The following is a 12,399-nucleotide window of genomic DNA, read 5'->3' as shown; positions in this document are numbered from 1 at the left end:
GTTTACTAGTATGTTGATGTGTGTAAAATGCACTGGTTTTAATCCAACTTTTGAGTTATAAATTAAGCACACAAAGGCAGTGAACCTGTCTTTTAGTGGTATAGTTAAGTGAGTAGAGTGTTGAACTCAGGGAACGGTAAATTAAAACTAAAGACTAATTTTATCTAAATTAAATAGTAAATATGGGTTTTCTCTAGTTTTTCAAGACTAGAAACTTACTAATACTACTTGAGCTAAGAACTATAAAAACAAAGATTTAACTGAATTCAGTAATAAAGGGGACTTCTGTTTAGTTCAACTCAACTGATCCTATGGTTGATATTATGGTACTAGTGCAATGGATTAATTCTTCTATTGGCTACCGATTCAAGTGATTAGCCTTGCGTTCGCTACGATAATCCTTAGAAAACAAACTAACTCAAACAGTGATCAGTTGTCTAATTTAATTTAATTCACTAGATTATTTATTCGGGTTAATTTAGACTTGTAATAGCTAACTAAATTGGTCCTTTAGTTAACCTCTTGCTGATGGTCATCAAACAAGCTCACACATGAATTTACCTAATTTTTCTTATTAATTCTAGTTTCACATTCGTTAGTCCTAGACATATGATAAAGTGGTCACATAAACATATGGGGTTGATAATTAAAAGATGTTCATACTATTTAATTATCTTCCTATTAACAGAAAATTAGTTATCATTCACACATAAGGTTCTTTAACAAGCTATAATCAACAAAATCACCAATATTAAATTAATCCTACCATAAAATCAAACCATAATATCAATTTTGTATCCCCAACAGAAGTTTAAGAGTTTTAGCTCATGATTGAGGTAATTAACAGCAATAAAACGAATTCTAATTGTCTAACCATAATTGAGAAACAATAGATTAAGTAGAATGATGAGAATGTGCCTCAACTCTTCTTCGGAATTGGATTCTAGGTTATATCTTCGTTCTCTAGGGTTCTTCTGGCTCTTCAATCGCAACTTGCTTCTCCCCAAAGGTTTCAGAAGTCCCTCAATCGGATTAAAACCCGCTATTTATAATTATAACAAAACAGGAGCTACTCGGCGAGTAGGTCGGGCACTCGCCGAGTACTAGTGTGAAATCCGTATTCGGCAAGGAATCTTGACTTTTCTTTCGGGAACATTCTAATGAACTCGCCGAGTACTAGCGTGGACTCGCCGAGTAAGTGTGTAGTTTTCCCTTTTTCCTTCATTCTTTGGTCTCTAATTGCTTCTCCTTTTTCCTTGTGCTTCCAAGCATGTCTTTTGGACTGAAAACACAATATAAGCATTATTAAGTACCTTTTGTCCATATTATGCATATAATTAGCCAGAAATGAATAGAAATATATGTTAAACATATGATTAATTATGCACATATCAAAATACTCCACACTTGACTTTTGCTTGCCCCCAAGCAAAACCGAATTTTAGCACGCTAATATCACATAAGACAATCCCAATTGAACCCAGCCATTATGCCAAGACCGCAACGCATGCATTTGTGTCTAAATTTTTTCCTAAGGACCCCCTAATTCTAAATACTCACAATCCTCATAAACACTCGCCCACTCACCCCAAACTATGCTCATTTTATGCATCCCTCCGAATCCATCCTCAGAAAACCTCTTAACCTCAAGGTGTTTTTGGTTGAGTAACCTAAGCATACATAATCTAGATAATTACAATGTATGATACCACATTGGAGCTCTTTGGAATTCTTCATTTCTTTGGCATTTGATCTTTGATCTCTTTGAATTCACCACTTTGTTGTTTGGTTTTTGGTATCTTCAACTTTTTGAATTTCTTGGAATTTTTGATCTTCTAATTTCATATTTGAGTTTGATGCTCCAAAAATTCTTACAACTTTTCTTTTGTAATTCTCTTTTTTTTTCATGTAACTCACTTTTTTTTTCTTTCACTCAAAACCTACATGCTTAAGCAGGGGCACTCAACTTCAACCTTTATTGATTAATGATAACAATTTTCCTGGATACATTTCAAGTACACAATGCTAAACATATTACATCCTTTGGGCTAAGCGAGGTTGTGTTTTTGTCTCATGATTTCACTAGAATAAGGGAGCCACAAATGCACTAGAACGTATATAGGCTCAACTAAACATTTGGGTCCTCATGGAATCATCAAATATAATACTAGTATGATCCCTAATTGTTTTTACCAAAATATCTAAATTAGCCCTAGCAATTTTATGCAAACTTTTAAAATTAATCTAAATTTTAACTAAATGTAACCAACCCCCTACCCCACACTTAATTTATGCAATGTCCCCATTGCATATTATGCATGAATAAGAAACATAAAAAAATAAAGAGGGAATTGGAACAAACTCCCCTGGAATAGTAGTGGCGAGGCTGATCATCTTCAATGTAGCTCCGTTTTTGAATGACTTTAAACATGGAAACAGCTCATCCATGTCTTGGGTGTCATGTCGCGTGTGGTAGACTTGCAAATGACTCAAAGATGTAGGATACAGCTCCTAGAAACCTTCAGCAATGATCCTCTATGAAAGAATCGGATAAAACTGCAATGAACGTGCCCAAAACAACTCTGGAATCCGAAAAATGATGATAGACTCGGCGAGTAAGTCGTGTACTCGGCGAGTATGTTGCTAACTGGCAGAGAAGTCGTGAATTAGTCCATGCACTCGCCGAGTAAGGTATGTGCACTCGGCGAGTAGGCGCTGAGTTTTCCATTCGACTGAAGTGCTGGATTGGGGTAATTCAGTGACTCTTTCTCTAATTACTTCAGTAATAGAGCACTCTACACTCCCAACTCTAACGGACTCAAACTTAATGGAAAAGACTGCGCACTCCCAATTGAACATTCTTGACTTGAACCTTGACCCATAAGACTTCTAAATGCATCCTAACCTTCCAATCCTGAAAAAAAAAACAGACAAAATTGAAAGCAACCAAAAGTCCTAACGAGAAATAAAATCATCCAAGTTTAACAAGTGGTCCAAATCAAACATCACGAAAATAAATTAAAAACACAAAAGAAACATTCTTCATTCTTCATCATCTACGTCGGCTCCTCCAGCTCCACTTCCTCCTCCTTCATTGCCTTTCCTCATCCTTTCTTCCCAACTCATGATGTAGGGGTAGCCGGGTCCAGGTCTCGGTGCGATGTTCATTTGTTGGAAGAGATAGTCAAATGATTGATTGTTATAGTTAACTCCTCTTCCAATATCATCCAAGTAGCGCCGGCACTCAAGTTGATTCCATCCATCGTTCTCTTCTTCCACCGGAATAACCGGTGGGTCTTCCCGTACCCGCTCACTTCGTTGCCTCACTCGCCTTCCCGGCTCCTCGGGGTTAACTGGCTCATCCGCACGAGGAATAGAAAAAGAATCACCAAAATTTTCCACAATCCTTGCCCTCCTATATAATGCGGTGTTGAACGGAGGGGGATAAATGACCGTCAGCGCCCTTGACTCTTGCAAATCTAATACCCCAAATGACCTTGCAAGCCTCGTCACAAACATCCCTCCATTAATCTTGGAGTTCATCTTCTCCTTAACAGCCCCTTCAGCAAGATACTTGGCTATGCGATAGGGGAGATTGCAGAAAACATCAAGAGTAATAATACTCCAAAGATAAAAGATGTCAAGGGTCGGGACCTTGTCCCAGTCCTTTCGCATATTAATCGTGCTAGCGATGAACCGATGAATGAGACGGTGGATCGGTGAACGTATGTGACCCTCCTGTGCGGTAGATGGGATGTACACCCGGTTAGCAATAGTATTCCACCAGGTAGAAGCAACCACTCCCTCGGGGAGATCTTTGTGGCAATTCTCTAAAAAAACTTCAAAATCTTCATTCAACATAGTGCTTTACTCATAGATTCCAAGCCTCCATGAAAATTCAGCCATGCTGCATTGTCGCAGCTCTCCACCAAGAGAAAAGGAAACTACATTGGGATTGTAGTACTCACTACCACCTCGGAATGAGATGGTAGCAAAAAAATCCCAACATAATTCAGCGTAGACTGGTTCTTGAATTTTGAAAAGTTGTAGCCAACCATCACATATGATAGTTGAATCCCCCAAATTACATTCTTTCACCAAATATGGTGTTAGCTCTTCTTCCAAACCAACTTTCCCTATCCAATCCCAATCCACTGCATTGGGTAAATGAATCTCTTTCTGTTTTAAAGCTTCTAACTTGTTTATGGCACGGGCTTGAGACGATTTAGATGTGATTTGGCGGAACGAGAGCCACGGGATGTCCCCTTGGCTTCCCCCTCTTGAAGACTGACCTCATCTGGACATGGTACCCTTTCCCTTGAAAGTCGAGGATTAAGCCTAAAATCACAGAAATCGCTTGAAGGAGGCTGTGCACGGCGAGTGTGTGGGTAAAATGGGTAAAAACCCTTATTTCTCCGATTTTTATACCGTCTGTGTAAGTTGGCTACTCGCCGAGTACAAATGCTTTTACGCGGTGGTTATTTAGGCAAGCACTCGCCGAGTACTCGTACCTACTCGGCGAGTAAAGCTTGCAGCTTGACAAAAATTGAATTTAATTAATTTTTTTATAACCCACTACCCCACACTCTAAGCATTGCTTGCCCTCAAGCAATCATTTAGAACATATTTCCAGAAGAAGATGAATGAAAAAGATCCTAAAGAATTAAAAAGAAAGTAAAGGAAAAAGAAATGCAAACTCTAAACTCGGGTTGCCTCCCGGAAGCGCTTCTTTTTAAGGAGTCATTAGCTGGACTCCTCCCATTCTACGTGGCTGTAATCCCTTCCAGCAACATCAATTCTTCCATGCCGTCATTCCTTGGAACTCCTTCTTCATACTTTTTGACTCTATGTCCATTGACCTTGAACGGGGTGCCATCTTTTGACAATAGCTCTATAGCACCATGTGGAAACACCTTCTTCACCCGAAAGGACCATCCCATCTTGACTTGAGTTTGCCCGAGAAGAGTTTTAACCTTGAATTAAAGAGCAACACCTTTTTCCCTTCATGAAATTCTTTATTTTCCTTGATCCTCCTGTCATGCCAATTCTTAGTTTTCTCTTTATAGATCAAAGAACTAGTGTATGCATCATTTCTAAGTTCCTCAAGAGCATTCATTTGCATTAACCGGTTGTTCTTGAGCTCCTCCATGTTGAAGTTGCACATCTTTAAAGCCCAAAAAGCTTTATGCTCTATCTCCACCGGTAAATGACATTGCTTTCCATAAACTAACCTATATGGTGTAGTACCAATGGGGGTTTTGAAAGCTGTACGGAAGGCCCAAAGTGCATCGTCTAGCTTATCCGACCATTCTTTTCGATTGCTCCCTACCGATTTCTCCAAGATTCTCTTTAAAGCTCGATTTATCACTTCGGTTTGTCCACTAGTTTGTGGATGGTAGGATGTTGAAAATTTATGGGTTACCCCATATTTACTTAGCACCTTCTCTAGTTGATCATTGGCAAAATGAGTGCCTCGGTCACTTATGAGAGCTTTCGGGACCCCAAATCTTGAAAATAACTTCTTTAAAAACTTCACCACTACCCGACCGTCATTAGTTGGCAGAGCTTGTGCCTCTGCCCACTTGGATACATAATCTACCGCCACTAATATGTATTTGTTGCCTTTGGATATGGGAAATGGTCCCATGAAATCGATCCCCCACACATCAAATACTTCGCACACTTGGATACTATGTTGTGGCATTTCATTTCGAGACGAAATGTTTCCAGCTCTTTGACATGCATCACATTCTTTGACAAACTGGGTTGCATCTTTAAAAATCGTGGGCCAGTAAAACCCAGTGTCAAAGATCTTCTTAGCAGTGTAATGTGCTCCATGATGTCCACCCGTAGGCCCGCTATGACATTGCTCCAATATTTTCCAGCTTTCATTCCCGAACACGCATCTTCGTATGATTCCATCCGCGCAGCTTCGGAAAAGATATGGTTCATCCCAAAAGTAATACTTTATCTCGGAAAAGAATTTCTTCTTTTGTTGACTTGTGAGATCTTTTGGGAGGTAATTGCTAGCTAAGTAATTAGCTATATTTGCAAACCATGGTTCTTCTCCCACAGTCACCATAATATACTCGTTCGGAAAATCATCTCCAACTCTATCTTCTTGCAATCGCGGGTTTTCAAGCCTTGACAAGTGGTCAGCTGCTACATTCTCCATTCCCTTTTTGTCGCGTATCTCTATGTCAAACTCTTGAAGAAGTAGAACCCATCGTATCAATCTTGGCTTGGCATCCTGTTTGGCAAACAAATACTTGATAGCAGAGTGGTCAGTAAAAACAGTTGTTTTAGATAAAACTAAATAAGGGCGGAATTTATCAAAAGCGTACACCACAGCTAATAATTCCTTTTCCGTGGTGGTGTAGTTTTCTTGGGCTGGATTTAAAGTCTTGCTGGCATAATATATGGGTTGGAAGTGCTTATCAACCCTTTGACCAAGGACAGCTCCTAATGCAAAATCACTAGCATCACACATTATTTCAAATGGTAAATTCCAATTTGGTGCAACCATGATCGGGGCATTAGTCAATTTTTCCTTTAAAAATTCAAATGCCTCTAAACACTCTTTAGTAAAATTAAATGGTGCATCTTTTAGGAGTAATTGTGTTAGAGGTCTAGTTATTTTAGAAAAATCTTTGATAAAACGCCGGTAAAAACCCGCGTGTCCTAGAAAACTTCTAATACCCTTCACATTAGTTGGTGGAGGTAATTTGGCAATGGTGTCAATCTTTGCCCGATCCACTTCAATTCCCGATTTGGAAACCTTGTGGCCCAAAACTATACCCTCCTTAACCATAAAGTGACATTTTTCCCAATTAAGGACTAAGTCGGTATTTTCACACCTAGCTAGCATTAGGTCAAGATTTGTGAGACAATCGTGGAAGGAAGATCCAAAAACAGAAAAATCGTCCATAAAGACTTCCATGAATTTTTCCACCATGTCGTGGAATATGGCTGTCATGCACCTTTGAAATGTCGCGGGCGCATTGCATAGCCCAAAGGGCATGCGTCGATAAGCAAAAGTCCCACTTGGGCAAGTGAATGTGGTTTTTTCTTGGTCCAATGGGTGTATGGGTATTTGGAAATAACCCGAAAATCCGTCTAGGAAGCAATAATAACTATGGCCCGATAATCTTTCTAACATTTGATCAATAAAGGGTAAGGGAAAATGGTCTTTACGAGTGGCATCGTTTAGTTTTCGATAATCGATGCACACTCTCCAACCGGTTACCGTTCGTGTCGGAATAAGCTCATTCTTTTCGTTGGTTATGACTGTCATCCCTCCTTTCTTGGGCACCACTTGAACCGGACTCACCCACGGGCTGTCGGAAATGGAATATATAATCCCCGCATCTAAAAGCTTGACCACTTCTTTCTTGACCACCTCTTGCATATTTGGGTTTAGTCTTCTTTGGTGCTGCACAACCGGCTTTGCTCCTTCTTCCAGGTTAATCTTGTGTGAACAATAAGATGGACTTATTCCCTTAATGTCGGTAATGCTCCATGCTATGGCCCGTTTTCGTTTTTTCAAAACTTGCACTAGTTCTTCCTTTTCAGAGTTGGAAAGGTCAGAGGCTATAATGACTGGCTTTTGATGGCCATCTTCAAGGAAGGCATATTCCAAATGTTCTGGTAACTTTTTGAGCTCAGAATTTGGGTTCTGTTTGTTGTACTCGCCGAGTGTAGGTAAGGGACTCGGCGAGTTTGTAGCTGACTTTACGAATTCTGTTTTTTTTTCGCTCGGACTCGGCGAGTTGGTCGACCCTACTCGGCGAGTTGAAGTGTCAGATTGCCTCATCAACTCTTCAAACTCAGCTTCTTCCAGCAGCCTCTCGATGTCCATTAAGTCTTTTTCTGCATCAAATTCTTCATCGGAAATTGTGAACTTGCTGGAATCTTCACTTATGCATTCCTCCAATAATTCATCAAGCATGTCAATTGAGAATGCCGTGTCGTCACTATTTCGTGCATACTTCATAGCTTGATCAACCCCAAATGTGACTGAATCTTCTCCTACCCGCAAAGTGAGCTTCGAGTCCCTCATGTCTACTATAGCACTTGCCGTGTTGAGGAAGGGTCTTCCAAGGATGATTGGGACTTGAGGATCCGCCTCCATGTCTAGAATTATGAAATCAGTGGGAAAGACAAACTTGTCCACTTTGACCACTAAGTCTTCACATATTCCTCTTGGGAAAGTGATTGTCTTGTTAGCTAAATGAATCGCCATACGAATTGGTCTTGGTTCCGGGAGATCCAGCTTCTTGAAGAATGAATAAGGCATTAAATTCACACTTGCTCCTGAATCAGCCAAGGCATGAGTGGTAGCTAAATTGCCAAATTGGCAAGGTAAAGTTAAGCTCCCCGGGTCACCCTTCTTCTTTGGTAGTTTGTTGAGCATGGCGGCTGAGCAATTTTCATTGAGGACTACCTTCTTTACTTCCTCCATCTTCCTTCTATTAGTGAGAAGTTCCTTAAGGAACTTTGCATATTTGGGCATTTGTGCAACAGCCTCGATGAAGGGTATGTTGATCTGAAGAGTCTTTATATGATCTAGAAACTTCTGGTACTCCTCTTCCTGTTTCAGTTTCTTGGCTCGGGCTGGGTATGGCAATGGATTGTTCGGATTTGGCAGTGGACTCGCCGAGTCCTTATTTTGTACTCGGCGAGTATAGCTGTCAGATTGAAGATTTTGACTTTCTGCTTGATTTTCTGCTTCCTCCTTCTGTGATTCTTTGGGTGCTTCATTCTGAATAGGGGCCAGAGGAGTGATTATTTTCCCACTTCTTGTTGTGACTATGTTTATGTGCGCGCCTCATGGGTTGTTTTCGGTTTTGCTAGGAAGTTCGCCCGGTGATCTCTGGTTTATTTGTTGAGCAAGTTGCCCCAGCTGTGTTTCTATGTTGTGGATAGATGCTTGCTGGTTTCTAAGCATGGTCCTTGTTTCTTGAATTGCAGCATCATGATCACTATGTCTTTTTTCTGAAGCAGCTACAAATTTGGTAAGCATTTCTTCCAAACTTGGTTTTCTTTCTTGTGATGGCTCCTCCTTTTGGTAAAAACCCCTTCCCTTTTGCTTGAACTTCTCTTCCTTAGCCTCCTTGTACTCGTCATAAGGGAGCCACTCTTTCTTTGGTCTACGCCAATCTTCATCATATCGGTCCCCACTTGAGTAACAAACTTGCACCTTTTTGTTGCCATTCTCATCCAAATCGCAGTCTCTATTAAGGTGAGGCCCATTGCAATTTTTGCAACCCACCCGAATAGCATGTATCGTTTGGTCCATTTTATCCATCCTCCTATCCATGGTTTTTAGCATAGCCATAACTGCTGACAAGTCTTCTGAAGCTGCATAGGCGGCCCCCCTTGTCACATCATTTCTTGGATTGTGGTATTCTCTAGAATGCTTAGAGAATTCTTCAATTAGTTGCTTTATCACTGGAGGTGCCTTTTTCGTGAGTGGACCTTGCGAGTCAAGTAATTGCCTAGTGGTAACATTTACTCCATCATAGAAGATGGAGACTTCTTGTTGACTATTGAGGTCATGATGTGGGCAATTCCTTAGCAAGCTCTTGTACCTCTCCCACGCTTCATATAGTGATTCTCCAGCTTGTTGTTCAAAGTTGGCTATGGCTTTCTTTAGCTTCGATATCTTGGATGGCGGGCAGAATTGATCAATGAAATCTTCTTTCATTTGGGCCCATGTAGTGATAGATCCTGGGGGCAATGACTTGAGCCAATCCTTGGCAGCACCCTTCAAAGTGACCGGAAGCATGCGAAGTAGCTGAGTTTCCCGAGGCACATTTGGAACATTGAAATAATCAGCTACATCATTGACTTCGTCCAAGTGTTTATAAGCGTCTTCGTGGTCTTTGCCTGTGAAGGGGATCTCCTTAAGTAGAGCCAGGATGTGACCCTTGAGCTCAAAAGTAGCAGTAGCGGGGATTGCGGGTTGCACAAGTCCCGGTCCAGTATCATCGCGTATCCTCTTCTTCCATTCCCCCATGGGGACTTCATCAATGTTAGCCATGAGAATAGCTAATTCGTCGTCGGAATCGAAAATGTGACCGAATGTAGGGTCTTCTTCTTCCTCGGTGTCGTGCTCGGCGTCTTCTTTAATAGGGTCTTCGATTGTCAAAGAGGCACTGGATGCTCCTGATTTGCTGCTCTTCTTCTTGCTGAAAACGGACTTTAGGTTCTTTAGTGGCGAATTCCTTGAAGAAGCGGATTCTCCAACGGATTTTCCTTTGTTCTTCCTTAGGGCGGATTCCGGGTCGTCTAGAGGAGGGATCAAAGGTGTATCAGATCCTCGGGTCATGAAACAACTGCAAATAAAACAAGAAAAACGCGTAAAAAGAACAAAAATAAAATAAAAGCTAAAACTGTGAACAGTGATGGACTCGCCGAGTTTCGTCGAGTGCACTCGGCGAGTTCAAGGTAAAAACAGAAAAATTTTCTACTTAATTTATTAAAACATGTATTGATCAAAACCTATACTAACTACTAAATTACCTCAGAATTAACTTTGTGTAAGATAAATCCCACACAAATGATCGATAAAAATAGAAATTAGTGCTAATTTAGAACCGTTCCCCGGCAACGGCGCCAAAAACTTGATGTGTGTAAAATGCACTGGTTTTAATCCAACTTTTGAGTTATAAATTAAGCACACAAAGGCAGTGAACCTGTCTTTTAGTGGTATAGTTAAGTGAGTAGAGTGTCGAACTCAGGGAACGGTAAATTAAAACTAAAGACTAATTTTATCTAAATTAAATAGTAAATATGGGTTTTCTCTAGTTTTTCAAGACTAGAAACTTACTAATACTACTTGAGCTAAGAACTAGAAAAACAAAGATTTAACTGAATTCAGTAATAAAGGGGACTTCTGTTTAGTTCAACTCAATTGATCCTATGGTTGATATTATGGTAATAGTGCAATGGATTAATTCTTCTATTGGCTACCGATTCAAGTGATTAGTCTTGCGTTCGCTACGATAATCCTTAGAAAACAAACTAACTCAAACAGTGATCAGTTGTCTAATTTAATTTAATTCACTAGATTATTTATTCGGGTTAATTTAGACTTGTAATAGCTAACTAAATTGGTCCTTTAGTTAACCTCTTGCTGATGGTCATCAAACAAGCTCACACATGAATTTACCTAATTTTTCTTATTAATTCTAGTTTCACATTCGTTAGTCCTAGACATATGATAAAGTGGTCACATAAACATATGGGGTTGATAATTAAAAGATGTTCATACTATTTAATTATCTTCCTATTAACAGAAAATTAGTTATCATTCACACATAAGGTTCTTTAATAAGCTATAATCAACAAAATCACCAATATTAAATTAGTCCTACCATAAAATCAAACCATAATATCAATTTTGTATCCCCAACAGAAGTTTAAGAGTTTTAGCTCATGATTGAGGTAATTAACAGCAATAAAACGAATTCTAATTGTCTAACCATAATTGAGAAACAATAGATTAAGTAAAATGATGAGAATGTGCCTCAAATCTTCTTCGGAATTGGATTCTAGGTTATATCTTCGTTCTCTAGGGTTCTTCTGGCTCTTCAATCGCAGCTTGCTTCTCCCCAAAGGTTTCAGAAGTCCCTCAATCGGATTAAAACCCGCTATTTATAATTATCACAAAACAGGAGCTACTCGGCGAGTAGGTCGGGCACTCGCCGAGTACTAGTGTGAAATCCGTATTCGGCAAGGAATCTTGACTTTTCTTTCGGGAACATTCTAATGAACTCGCCGAGTACTAGCGTGGACTCGCCGAGTAAGTGTGTAGTTTTCCCTTTTTCCTTCATTCTTTGGTCTCTAATTGCTTCTCCTTTTTCCTTGTGCTTCCAAGCATGTCTTTTGGACTGAAAACACAATATAAGCATTATTAAGTACCTTTTGTCCATATTATGCATATAATTAGCCAGAAATGAATAGAAATATATGTTAAACATATGATTAATTATGCACATATCATATGTTTACTTGAACTGTTACTGACTTGAAGAAAATACTCATTTATCTACTGAGTTATGATTGTACTTTAAAAATAGAGTTTTATAAACAACAAAGTGACATAACTTTAAAGAGTTTTTGAAATGATTTGATTACTTATAAAAGCATAAGAAATCCTTTAATGTGATGGTTATCACAAATAACATTTACACAATTATCATTGTGTTCAACTTGTATTCCCCCCTTAAAAGCATTTAAAACATTTAAAAGATTGATTATAGGGGTATGAACACACCTTATGTGGGTGATTCAAATGAAGATTCGTGTAAGGATGAGAAGTTGCACGAATGAATTCCCGAGACACAAACGAGTCCTAAATGACATATAATGGCATATATAGGCATGTAATTAGTG

At 39.5% G+C, this 12,399-nt stretch overlaps 1 non-coding gene across 1 annotated transcript; it reads left to right on the top strand.

Annotated features, from left to right (window-relative positions):
- Positions 1-9,551: 9,551 nt before the first annotated feature.
- LOC145141655 (small nucleolar RNA R71) lies at positions 9,552-9,658 on the top strand. Its single transcript, XR_013722849.1, has one exon. It is a non-coding gene; the product is annotated as a small nucleolar RNA R71 (small nucleolar RNA).
- The last annotated feature ends 2,741 nt before the right edge of the window (positions 9,659-12,399 follow it).

The sequence above is a fragment of the Lactuca virosa genome, chromosome 9 (genome assembly GCF_052849685.1).
Source record: "Lactuca virosa cultivar CGN04683 chromosome 9, Lactuca_virosa_CGN04683_v6, whole genome shotgun sequence".
Taxonomy (NCBI): domain Eukaryota; kingdom Viridiplantae; phylum Streptophyta; class Magnoliopsida; order Asterales; family Asteraceae; genus Lactuca; species Lactuca virosa.
Note: the sequence above shows the minus strand (reverse complement) of the source record. Positions and strands in the feature narration are given on the sequence as shown.